The 12,822-nt window shown below is 42.9% G+C and overlaps 1 pseudogene; it reads right to left on the bottom strand.

Annotated features, from left to right (window-relative positions):
• LOC119303123 overlaps positions 1 to 6,414 on the bottom strand; it is a 27,108-nt pseudogene extending 20,694 nt beyond the window's left edge.
• Between the last annotated feature and the right edge of the window lie 6,408 nt (positions 6,415 to 12,822).

The following is a 12,822-nucleotide window of genomic DNA, read 5'->3' as shown; positions in this document are numbered from 1 at the left end:
ATCGTCGCCCTACATCGTCGTCGGCCGCCACACGCCCTCCCGTCGCCTTCCGCACGCCATCTGCTGCCCTAGGTGGCCGTCTAGTGCCCGCCCTTCGCCGCGCGCCCGAGCCCCGACCTCGACCATGACGTCGCGTGCCCCTCCCTCGGCCGCTCTGCCTCCTCCTGCTCCCTAACTCCACTGACGCCCGAGGTGAGCACGCCTACACCTCCTCCTCCTCGTCCCCTACCTCTGCCTAGCTAGGGTTCCTAGGGTTCATCAAATTTTAGGGTTGATCAAATTAGCTAGGGTTCATCTAATTAGTTAGGGTTCATCAAATTAGCTATTACTTGTAGATGCTTAAGTAGTTAGATAGTTGTTGTGCACCCAATGTAGTTACATAAATATAATTTTTAGTACAAATTCCTAGGGTTCATCAATGGGTGCTTATGTAGTTGTAGATCGATGCTTAAGTAGCTAGCTAGGTTTCATCTAATTAGTTAGTACTTGTAGATGCTTAAGTACTAGGGCAGTAGGGTTAGGGCAATAGGGTGTAACTAGATGTTAATTAGGGCAGTATTGTTTAGTTTACAAAAAAAATTCAATATAAAATATAAATTTCTATTAGTGCTGCACGTCCAGTAGGTTCTTAATTTGTACTGATTTTTATTATGCCAGAAACTTAGGACATAATTTGAATTGAGTTCTAGGGTTCATAATTTGAAATTTAAGACAAATCGAGTTCTAGGGTTCATAATTTATATTAGGACATAATTTTTATTAGGACAACAATTTAGGACAGAAATATGTAAAGGTTCTATGTTTCTAGGGTTCATTCATCTATATTTGGTTTTTGAATTGAGTTTGAGAGAGCATGAGATTTGTGTAGATTTTCTTGAAGTGTCAAACACTAGGAGATGCAAATTTTAAGTGGTCATGTTATATGCAAATTCCTCAATAGTGTTTGCTCATGTATATCTACTATTGTAGTTGCTCATGTACAAGTTCTTAAGTGGTCCTGTTATATGCAACATTCAAGTGGTTCGATTGTGCCCAAGTGACCTTTTGTTGTTTGCAGGGAATGAAGCTGAGTGGCCTGCGTTTTGCCGAAATGTTGATTCATTTCCGTTCCAGCAAATTTCAGGCGCTCAATTTGTCCACCTTTTAGCAAAGGTCATGCCAAAATTTTCAGTGAATTTCGGCATGACTTGTGCTACAAACTAGGCCATATCGAGTGCCCAGGATTTGCCGCAATGGGGATGAAACAACATTCCTGCAAAACATAGGCATTTTTATGTTATTATTCACTTTATTAGGTTTAGAATTAATTCATAAGATTTAATTATAGGAAAAATGGCCAGCAACGATGAAGGACTGGGTTCTGGTGATTGCAACGTCTATGAGGCGGCAGACGCCTATTTGAACCTTCTCGAGGAGCAACGGTTGTTGCAGGGCCCACTTATCACATCCGAGACTGAGGTCGACATCGAGACCGGCGCTGACACTGACATCAGCGCCGAGACCATCACCGAGACTGGCGAAGCCAGTATAGAACCTAAACCGAAGAGGATATGGTGCCCAGAGCAGCTCAAAACTACTAGACTGGTGGTCACGGAGGTGGACTCCGGCAATTTTGAGCCAAAAGAGCCTGCGGAAGCGCGCACGTGCTACGGCAATCAAATAGGTTGCATCCTACAGGCAAGCGCCACCATCAATGATGACAAACTAAAGAAGATGTCAGATATGGATCACTCCCTCCTAACTAAGCTGCACCAGGTATTCTTGTTCCCGGGTCGGGATGAAATCAAATATACTCGACCGTGGCAAGACCCGGCAAGGAAGAAGATAAACAAATGCACCATGGGAAAGTTTAGGGGCACGTTGTCCTCCTGGAAAGTAAGGGTGAAACATCGGATCATCGCCAAAAATGAACCCTACTCCGAGATTGTAAAGGATAATCCGACAACTATGGAAGAGCAAATCGAAATATTCAAGAAGGCTTGCGTTACCGAAGCTGCCAAAGAAAAGTCGGAGTACATGAAGGGGCTTCAACCAAGAAACATGGGGTGCCACCACCTCGGAAGTCATGGTTACACGAGGAAGAGGCCCATATGGGCCAAGGAGGACGCAAAACGCGAAAGTCTGGGGATCCCAGACCCCTTGGCGGAGTTCACCATCCCATTGGAGCGTGACGTCATTAGGGCCTGGTACCGTTGGGACCCAGTCAACAAGGTTTTCGATACGGACGTGGTCATGGAGGAGTTCATGAGATTGCTAGTAATTATTAATTTACCCCTTAATATTAGCTTCTGATCAATTCGACTGCACGTTTAGTCACATTTGTAAATGATCTGTGTTCCTTTTGCAGAAAGAGCAGCACCGGTTAGCGGCCGAAAGCAACTCGCTATCTGAGGCTTTGGCGAGGCCCAAGTGGGACACCCATTCAACCGGGCCTTGAACATATTGAAAGGACTCCGGGTGGACACTCGACCGTCGTATGGACGCGTGCACGGCGTCGGAGACAGCGCCACGTGGAAGAAGTACTACCATGAGACCGCCGAGGAGAAAAAGGAAAGATGAAGGTTAACAAAGAAAACATCGACAAGAAGGTTGAGATTGCGGTTGATAAGAAATCAGCTGAGACAGTCAAAGCAATGGTAGCTCCCGCAAGAGAGGAAATAGTAGCTTCATATAGTGCCTTGCTTCTGGCTATCGTCAGTTGGAGCAAGAAAATCCAGATAAAGAGGCAGCAAACTTTCCCCTTTCCAACTTCTTCGGGAGCAGCTCGTTTAGCATTGCACCAGCACCTGCTCATGCAACTACACCTGCTCCCACACCTTCTCCTGCATATTCTCTCGCACCAGCTCATAGCAGCCCGTCCTCCGTCTCTAGCGTGCTCGGCGGGGCATCATCTTTAGCTGAGCTCAACACCCTCATGGTATACCTGTCATACCGTCCCTCTTCAATATATGTATAATCTCTCGTTTCCAGTGCCTTTCGGATATCTCATGTAGCAGACATGTCTTTGCAGGTCGGCATAATCTCATGCACCATACTATACACCATCAACGGCCAAAAGGTGGACGTGGGAAAGGCGACGATAGTGAAGCCGAAGGAAGATTTGTTCCACAGCCGGCCGATCCCCCTGACGTCTCCAAGGTCTCCATGGCTAGTGTCAAACCGGGCCATGAGAATTTGGCTCCTCCGGTAGCACTAGGGGGAGATGAAGACGAGACCCCACGGTGGCTTGGCGATTGCAAGAGTTGGGTCCAGTTGTGGCTGAAGAGTCTGCTTCGTCTGGAGACGGCCGGGAGCACACCCACGACCACGCAGCCTCAGCAAGGTATGAGCACCAACACCCCACCTATACAATTAGTGACGTCTATCGTTTTGGGTGATAATGGACGGCAAGAGGAAGAGGCTCTGTTAGTCGCTGATGACGTCGACGTTGTCAAAGAAGCAATGCATGATATCGATGTCATCGATGAGGATGACGATGACCCTCTACAGTAACTCAATACTGGCTCCTATGACGACGGAGGATTGATGGCTCAGCAGTATGAGTACTCAGGGTTTGAGCGTCATGAGTCAGTGCCTGAATTTCCGGAGGATGAACATATTATAGGCTCACTTCCAGTAGCAAAGAAGCATAGGAAGAGACCGAGGAAAGGCAAAGCTGCTTCTATGAGCTAGCCTCCTCCGCAGCCACGGGTTGAAGACCGTATACCTATCATAGGTGCGGCAAAATACCATATCCCCAGTGATTCGATCCTACCTAAGGCAGCGGTAGAGGCCATATACGGCGATCTAAGGAGACTTCATGACAATGTGCTGCGGAGAGAGAAAAGCCTGATCGCCTTAGAAAATCCAGGATACCCGCTCTATGTGGTTAACGTGTCGCAGCAAAGGTTGTACGTCGACACATTCCCCATGGAAAAGTTCTTCCTTCAATTCGATTACATCTTCGACATGTTTCACTTGAAAAAGCTGGATTTTACGTTTATCCACCTTTTTTCCTTGTACATGAACTACACCATCAGGATTGAGCAGATACCTTATATCTATGTCGCTGACCCGTACTTCATGCACGAGGGCTTCTTTGGTAGTCTGCCCAAAGCACCGTGAATACGCGAGTAACTACATCGCCGATTTATGGTCGGCAATAAGGACAAGGAGATGATTCCCGTGCCTTATCATCCCATGTAAGTCATCCACGGATATCCTTCCTTCGATTTCAATCATTCATTTGCACGCATGGAGGCTAATTTGAGGTGTACTTATTTTGCGCAGCGACGGGCGTGTTGTCCTCATCATCCTTTACCCCTGATTCTCCCATGCTCTTTACTTGGACTCGTCAAAGAACACAAAGAAAAAGGATTACACCCACATCAAGTCTGTTCTCGACAGTGCTATCTTTAGCTACGGCCTACGGGGTGGAGAGATCACGCTCAAGAAGACAACGAACCGCGCGCCCGCCTTTGGCCATAAGACCGACTTCTGCTTCATCCAGCAACCGAGTGGCACACTCAGTGATGGATTCTATGTCCTCCACCACATGCTGGAGTACAGACGGGATCAGCAGAACCTTCACATGTCACCTAGATCCGGCGATGCCAATATTCTGTAGGGGGCAAAGAAACTAGGAGATATCCCGGATCATTGACTCCGAGCTGAGTTCTATCACATCCAGTGTGAACTTGCCCAAATCATCATGAAGGAGGTCCTCGAAAAAATAGGGATGTTCTACGAAGAAGGGAAAATGTCGCGGGAAGACGTTCGAACACGCGTAGCCACTCAGCGTCTCGACCTGAAGCCTTTCACTGTGCTCGGGGACTTCCTCTCTAACTTGGATGGATGGCACGACATGTTGGAGTGGATATATGACAATGTGTCCGTTTAGTCCATACTTTCTCTATGACAAAACTTTCAGTTATGCACGACGAAACTTTATTTGGGATGTAATTAAACCATCCTCCTCAACTAGTGAAGATCACTCTAGTTAGGGCATTTTGGGTACGATGAACTTTGTTATTTATGCTTATGATATGTTGCTTCTATTTTTGCCAACTCTGTCTCTTTCTGTTGCTCAACTATATATGTTGCATATTATCGACTCATGTGAGGATGCAGGTACATAGATCATCGATGGTGAAGAAGTACTACTCCAGGAGTATACGACGAGTGGCTGGAGTGTCAGGCCCAGGTGTACCGGTTTCCGAGTGTCAGCCTGAGAGGGTTCGATAGTAGAGACGAAGCGGAAAGTAGTTAGTTTAGGTTCACGCTAGTGCGAGAGAGGGATACAAATCGGTGCCTCAAGAAGTACTACATTATGTATGATTAGACATGTCATGTAACTTGTATAGCTATATCGTGATTATGATGTGACGACATAATTTGTGTTGGATGATATGATGAGACTATTATATGTATGATATGATGAGCATATTGCATGTTTATGATATGATTAGAATACTGTATAAAACCTGTACAAAAACATCACAAATACGTAGCAAAAAATATATGTGAAAATATAGTAGTAGCGCTCTTTAGCATGAAAACACTACTGCTAAGCCACTTAGCAGTAGCGCTGGTATGGACAGCGCTACTGCTAAGTAGGTCTAGCAGTAGCGCGGGTAAAGGCGCGCTACTGCTAAACCTTAGCTGTAGTGTCATATCAGTAGTGCGGTGCCCTGCGCTACTGATAGCCCTTAGACTCGCGCTACTGCTAGGCTTTTCCCTAGTAGTGGGAGTTGGGGATGGCGCCTAATACATTGTCGAAGTCCCTATGTCCATGTTGTGAGTGATGTATGGAGATGGTGGTGGTGCCTGGTAAGTCGACGGAGACTCCATGTGCATGTAGTCTATGACGTATGGAGCTGGCGGTGGTGCGTGATACATTGCTGGAGACCCCATGTCCATTTTGTTGGTGACATATGGCTCTTGCGACTGGAAGTCCAGCAATTTCCACTAATTTTTGTGATGCTTTCCCCCATGCTCTGGAGGATCACCTCCAGCTTTCGGCCAACATTGGTGAGATCCTTGACATTGAGGCCATTGAGGCTCAAGAGGTTGCTCATGGCCTTGTGTAGGAGGACTCTGGTCTCGTTGTCTTAACAGACGCTCTGGAACTTTTGGCCCTTGGCGTGGAGCTTGTCAAAGTGTTGGCTGAGAAAGTATTCTTGATTCACCGTCTTTTTGAACTTCCCCTCTGGCATATTCTTGTACTGAGTCAGGATAGACACCGCCTCAGCATGGGATGGGAACACCTCTGGTACCCCCCTCGCCCTTGCCATACACTAGCATGTAGGCCTTGGCATTGCACATGATGGCCAACTCGTCTGCCTTCTTCTGCAGGCCCCCATGGCACTTCTTTGAAGTACTACATCCAGACTTCTTATCGAGAATTTATCGGAGGGACACCTTCTTGCAAGCCATTTCCAACAAAGGGATAAAACGACAAAGGAGAGTTTCTTTGTTTTGGTGAGTTGAAAGCAATGGGATTGAATAGATTTATACTAGAGGACCAGCCAAGAATCCCATGATGAGGAAGTTGTAGTGTGCCAATCAAGAAACTTTTAAATGTATGTTGACAAGATAAGGAGGTGCTTCATAAATGCATCATCAAATCACAACATTTCTGAAATTAACACACAGAATGCTCATAGTAGCTAGTCGAGCAAAAAAATGCATTAAAAGACTAATTTCTCTCAAGAGCCACATGAATCTTTATTAACAGGATATGCTAATTTTAGATATACATTACCACATTAATTTTAAAGTTTAATATGTTCTAAAAATGGATGCTTATTCAAATGTGTACGTTCAATTGTAACCAAGTTACTATTAAAAAAATCAGTAAGTAACATACTTAAATTATCTCCTAATGCATACATGAACTGAAATTACTTATTGTGCAAAAAATATGTATGCAACTAAATCAATTGGTCATGCACGTTGTGTGAATTAAGTTCTACCAATTTTTACTATATGTGAGTTAAATGTGGTTCCATATATTCAGGACTGAGCACAATTCCTAGATGACCACCAGTGGTCCATGGTAATTGAAACGTAATTACTGGCAGCATATATGCCAAGGCAATAATTACTTTCATCTAGAAGATATGGACCGACTTTTCTTTTTAGATGTCTAGCAAACATACGTGTATGTTGCAACGGGAGGAAAAAATATCACGAGCTCCTAGCACAGCAAGCATGGCTAAAGCCCACCCAACACACACCCCTCCCCACACACATCAGTTTCGCCTCTTATCCCCCCTCTCGTCCTCTCGAATGATGGTCGTGTGTCCATCTGAACACAATGTACCTAAATTCATTGATCTCAAGACAACTATTTCTTATTCCATTGTTCAATCGTTCAAAAAATAGTTAGCCACTAAGTAAGTGAAATTATGCGGAGTTATCTAACTAGCTAGAGGCAATTATATAACAAGAAATCTAACGACAAGTCGACTGGTCGTTTGCGTCAGATCCGCATGATCTCGTTGTCGTTCGATTGTAATCCGGCGAAGTGATATGCCTCCAACGTATCTATAATTTTTGATTGCTCCATGCTACTTTATCTACTGTTTTGGACTATATTGGGCTTTATTTTCCAGTTTTATATTATTTTTGGGACTAACCTATTAACCAGAGGCCCAGCCCAGAATTGCTGTTTTTTTGTCTATTTCAGTGTTTCGAAGAAACAGAATATCAAACGGAGTCCAAACGGAATGAAACCTTTGGGAACGTGATTTTCTCGCCGAACGTGATCCAGGAGACTTGGACCCTACTCCAAGAAGCAGAAGAGTCGGTCACGAGGGTGGGGGCGCCCCCCCCCCCTAGGGCACGCCCCCCTGCCTCGTGGCCCCCCTATTGCTCCACCGACGTACTCCTTCCTCCTATATATACCTACATATCCCCAAACGATCAGAACAGGAGCCAAAAACCTAATTCCACCGCCGCAACCTTCTGTATCCACGAGATCCCATCTTGGGGCCTGTTCCGGAGCTCCGCCGGAGGGGGCATCCACCACGGAGGGCTTCTACATCAACACCATAGCCCCTCCGATGAAGTGTGAGTAGTTTACTTCAGACCTTCGGGTCCATAGCTAGTAGCTAGATGGCTTCTTCTCTCTTTTTGGATCTCAATACAATGTTCTCCCCTTCTCTCGTGGAGATCTATTCGATGTAATCTTATTTTTGCGGTGTGTTTGTTGAGACCGATGAATTGTGGGTTTATGATCCAACTTATCTATGAACAATATTTGAATCTTCTCTGAATTCTTTTATATATGATTGAGTTCTCTTTGCAAGTCTCTTCGAATTATCCTTTTGGTTTGGCTAACTAGATTGGTAGTTCTTGCAATGGGAGAAGTTCTTAGCTTTGGGTTCAATCTTGCGGTGTCCTTTCCAAGTGACAGAAGAGGCAGCAAGGCACGTATTGTATTGTTGCCATCGAGGATAACAAGATGGGGTTTTTATCATATTGCATGAATTTATCCCTCTACATCATGTCATCTTGCTTAAGGCGTTACTCTGTTTTTAACTTAATACTCTAGATGCATGCTGGATAGCGTTTGATGAGTGGAGTAATAGTAGTAGATGCAGAATCATTTCGATCTACTTGTCTCAGACGTGATGCCTATATACATGATCATACCTAGATATGCTCATAACTATGCTCAATTTTTTCAATTGCTCAACAGTAATTTGTTCACCCACCGTAGAATATCTATGCTCTTGAGAGAAGCCACTAGTGAAACCTATGGCCGTCGGGTCTATTCTCATCATATCAATCTCCATTACTTTATTACTTGCTTTGTTTTTACATTGCCTTTTTCTTTTTACTTTGCATCTCTATACCAAAAATATTATTTATCATCTCTATCAGATCTCACTCTCGTAAGTGACCGTGAAGGGATTGACAACACCTAATTGCGTTGGTTGCGAGGAGCTATCATTTTGTGTAGGTACGAGGGACTTCTGCGTGGTCTCCTACTGGATTGATACCTTGGTTCTCAAAAACTGAGGGAAATACTTACGCTACTTTGCTGCATCATCCTCTCCTCTTCGGGGAAATCCAACACAATGCTCAAGAGGTAGCAAGAAGAATTTCTGGCGCCGTTGCCGGGGAGGCTCACGCAAGCAAGTCAACCATACCAAGTACCCATCACAATCCCTATCACTCGCATTACATTATTTGCCATTTTCCTCTCGTTTTCCTCTCCCCCACTTCACCCTTGCCATTTTATTCGCCCTCTCTTTCCCAATCTCCTCCTCTCTTTCCCGTTTGCCTTTTTCCGTTGCCTTTTTGTTTGCTCGTGTGTCAGTTTGCTTGCTTGTCGTTATGTCTAAAATTGGGGAAATTATTGCCGACATGGGCGATAATAATACCATGGAAAATTCTGAAGCTCCTGCTGAAGAATACCCTACCTATCATACAAAAATATTTCGAATCGGTAGTGGTAATATTATTGGAAAAGGAGTTATTCAAGATTTTTTTACTTGTGCTGGTGCTTTGCCCTCTATGGGCAGTTCTATTCTTCATAGAACTAGTAGTCTTGCGGACGCCATTTCCATTCTTATCGTTGAACTTCAAAGGCAATTTATGCATATGCACCCTTCTATACAAAGGATTTTCCTAGAATTTTCTTATATCGAACACTCCTCTGTTAAGCGTGCCGCTACTATGTTTTTGGCTCATGAATTCAGATTTATAATAAAAGTGGCCAAAGAAATCTTTGCGCATTATAGGGTGGACGCCGGCCGTCCTCCCATAGAATCTATCCTCTTTGATCAAGAAGAAATTATGCGTTTTCAATCTCTTGACTATGTTTCTTTCAATGAAAACCTTAGAAAAAAGGTACCAACCAACATTTTAATTGATAGAATCTCTGAACTTAATGATGATTTGGATATTCGAAATAATGAGTTAGGATACTCTCTTGAGTATAGACTCACAAGGTTCTGTCAAAAGAACGCTTATAATGATGAATTGGTTGTGCATTATGAAGGGCCAAAAGAGGAACTTATACCTCCTAAAATTGATCTTGGGGATTCTTGCCCTATTAAATTTAGCCCTTTTGATTAATTTTGCTTGCCTCAAAGAAAACTTGCTGCCGAACGTAGAGAATATGAAATAAGTTTCACCGATCTATCATATTACTACGGCACTACCTAGATCTATCCTTGCTTTTATGCCTAGCTAGGGGCGTTAAACGATAGCGCTTGTTGGGAGGCAACCCAATTTTATTTGTGTTTTTTGTTTTTGCTTCTGTTTAGGAATAAATAATCCATCTAGCTTCTTTTTGGATGTGGTTTTATCTTTTAATTAGTGTTTGTGCCAAGTAGAACCTATAGGATAACCTATGATGATAGTTGATTTGATTCTGCTGAAAAACAGAAACTTTGCGCGCACGAATATAATTTTGTTAAATCACAGAAACGTGATTTTGCGTTGATTCTTTTTTTCTGCTGTTCAATAAACAAATTTTCCGGGACTTCCTATTTTGGTAGGATTTTTAGAGTTCCAGAAGTTTGCGTTAGTTACAGATTGCTACAGACTGTTCTGTTTTTGATAGATTCTGTTTTACGTGTTTTTTTTGCTTATTTTGATGAATCTATGGCTAGTAAAATAGTTTATAATCCATAGAGAAGTTGGAATAAAGTAGGTTTAACACCAATATAAATAAAGAATGAGTTCTTTACAGTACCTTGAAGTAGTCTTTTGTTTTCTTTCTCTAAGGAGGTCACGAGATTTCTATTGAGTTTTGTGTTGTGAAGTTTTCAAGTTTTGGGTGAATTCTTTTGATGGATTATGGAACAAGGAGTGGCAAGAGCCTAAGCTTGGGGATGCCCATGGCACCCCTAAGATAATCCAAGGACACCAAAAAGTCAAAGCTTGGGGATGCCCCGGAAGGCATCCCCTCTTTCGTCCACTTCCATCGGTAATTTACTTGGAGTTATATTTTTATTCACCACATGATATGTGTTTTGCTTGGAGCGTCTTGTATTATTTGCGTCTTTGCTTGTTAGTTTGCCACAATCATCCTTGCTGTACACACCTTTTGAGATAGCCATACATGAATTGGAATTTGTTAGAATACTCTATGTGCTTCACTTATATCTTTTGAGCTTGATAGTTTTGCTCATAGTGCTTCACTTATATCTTTTGAGCGTGATAATTTTTGCTCTAGTGCTTCACTTAGATCTTTTAGAGTACGGTGGTGGATTTGTTTTAAAGAAACTATTGATCTCTCATGCTTCACTTAGATTATTTTGAGAGTCGTTAATAGCATGGTAATTTGCTTGATGTTAATATACTTGGTGTTCAAGATATGTGAAACTTTCTTTTGAGTGCGTTGAATACTAAGATAAGTTTGATGCTTGATAATTGTTTTGAGATACGGAGGTGATAAAATCAAAGTCGTGCTAGTTGGGTGATTATGCATTCAAAGAATGCTTGTGTTGAAGTTTGCAAGTCTCGTAGCATGCATGTATGGTTAAAGTTGTGTGACAAATTTGAAACATGAAATGTACATGGCTTGTGCATCCTTATGAGTGGCGGTCGGGGACGAGCGATGGTCTTTTCCTACCAATCTATCCCCCTAGGAGCATGCGCGTAGTACTTTATTTTTGATGACTTCTAAATTTTTGCAATAAGTATATGAGTTCTTTTGACTAATGTTGAGTCCATGGATTATACGCACTCTCACCTTTCCGCCTTTGCTAGCCTCTTGGTACCGTGCATTGCCCTTTCTCACCTTGAGAGTTGGTGCAAACTTCGCCGGTGCATCCAAACCCCGTGATACGATACGCTCTATCACACATAAACCTCCTTATATATTCCTCAAAACAGCCACCATACCTACCTATCATGGCATTTCCATAGCCATTCCGAGATATATTGCCATGCAACTTCCATCATCATCATCATGACATACATTACTTTTGTCATATTGCCATTGCATGATCATGTAGTTGACATTGTATTTGTGGCAAAGCCACCATGCATTATTTTTCATACATTTCACTCTTGATTCATTGCACCATCCCGGTACACCACCGGAGGCATTCATATAGAGTCATATCTTGTTCTAAGTTTCGAGTTGTAATCCTTATGTTGTAATCAATAGAAGTGTGATGATCATCATTATTAGAGCATTGCCCAAATAAAAAAATAAAAAAATGAGAAAGGCCAAAAAAAAGAAAGGCCCAAAAAAAGGGGAGAAAATAAATAAAAAGGGCAATGCTACTATCTCTTTTGCCACACTTGTGCTTCAAAGTAGCACCTTGTTCCTCATGTAGTGAGTCTCATATATTGTGCTTCAAAGTAGCACCTTGTTCTTCATGTAGTGAGTCTCATAAGTTGTCTTTTTATACTAGTGGGAATTTTTCATTATAGAACTTGGCTTGTATATTCCTACAATGGGCTTCCTCAAATGCCCTAGGTCTTCATGAGCAAGCGAGTTGGATGCACACCCACTAGTTTTCTTTTGTTGAGCATTCATAGCTCTAGTGCATCCGTTGCATGGCAATCCCTACTCCTCATGTTGACATCAATTGATGGGCATCTCCATAGCCCGTTGATTATCCTCGTCAATCTGAGACTTTCTCCTTTTTTGTCTTCTCCACACATCCCCATCATCATATTCTATTCCACCCATAGTGCTATATCCATGGCTCACGCTCATGTATTGCATGAAGGTTGAAAAAGTTTGAGATTATTTAAGTATGAAACAATTGCTTGGCTTGTCATCGGGGGTATAGAAGTTGGGAACATCTTTGTGTGACGAAAATGAAGCATAGCCTAACTATATGATTTTGTAGGGATGAACTTTCTTTT

Source organism: Triticum dicoccoides, chromosome 1B, assembly GCF_002162155.2.
Source record: "Triticum dicoccoides isolate Atlit2015 ecotype Zavitan chromosome 1B, WEW_v2.0, whole genome shotgun sequence".
Classification (NCBI taxonomy): domain Eukaryota; kingdom Viridiplantae; phylum Streptophyta; class Magnoliopsida; order Poales; family Poaceae; genus Triticum; species Triticum dicoccoides.
This window is presented reverse-complemented; position numbering and strand designations above follow the sequence as displayed.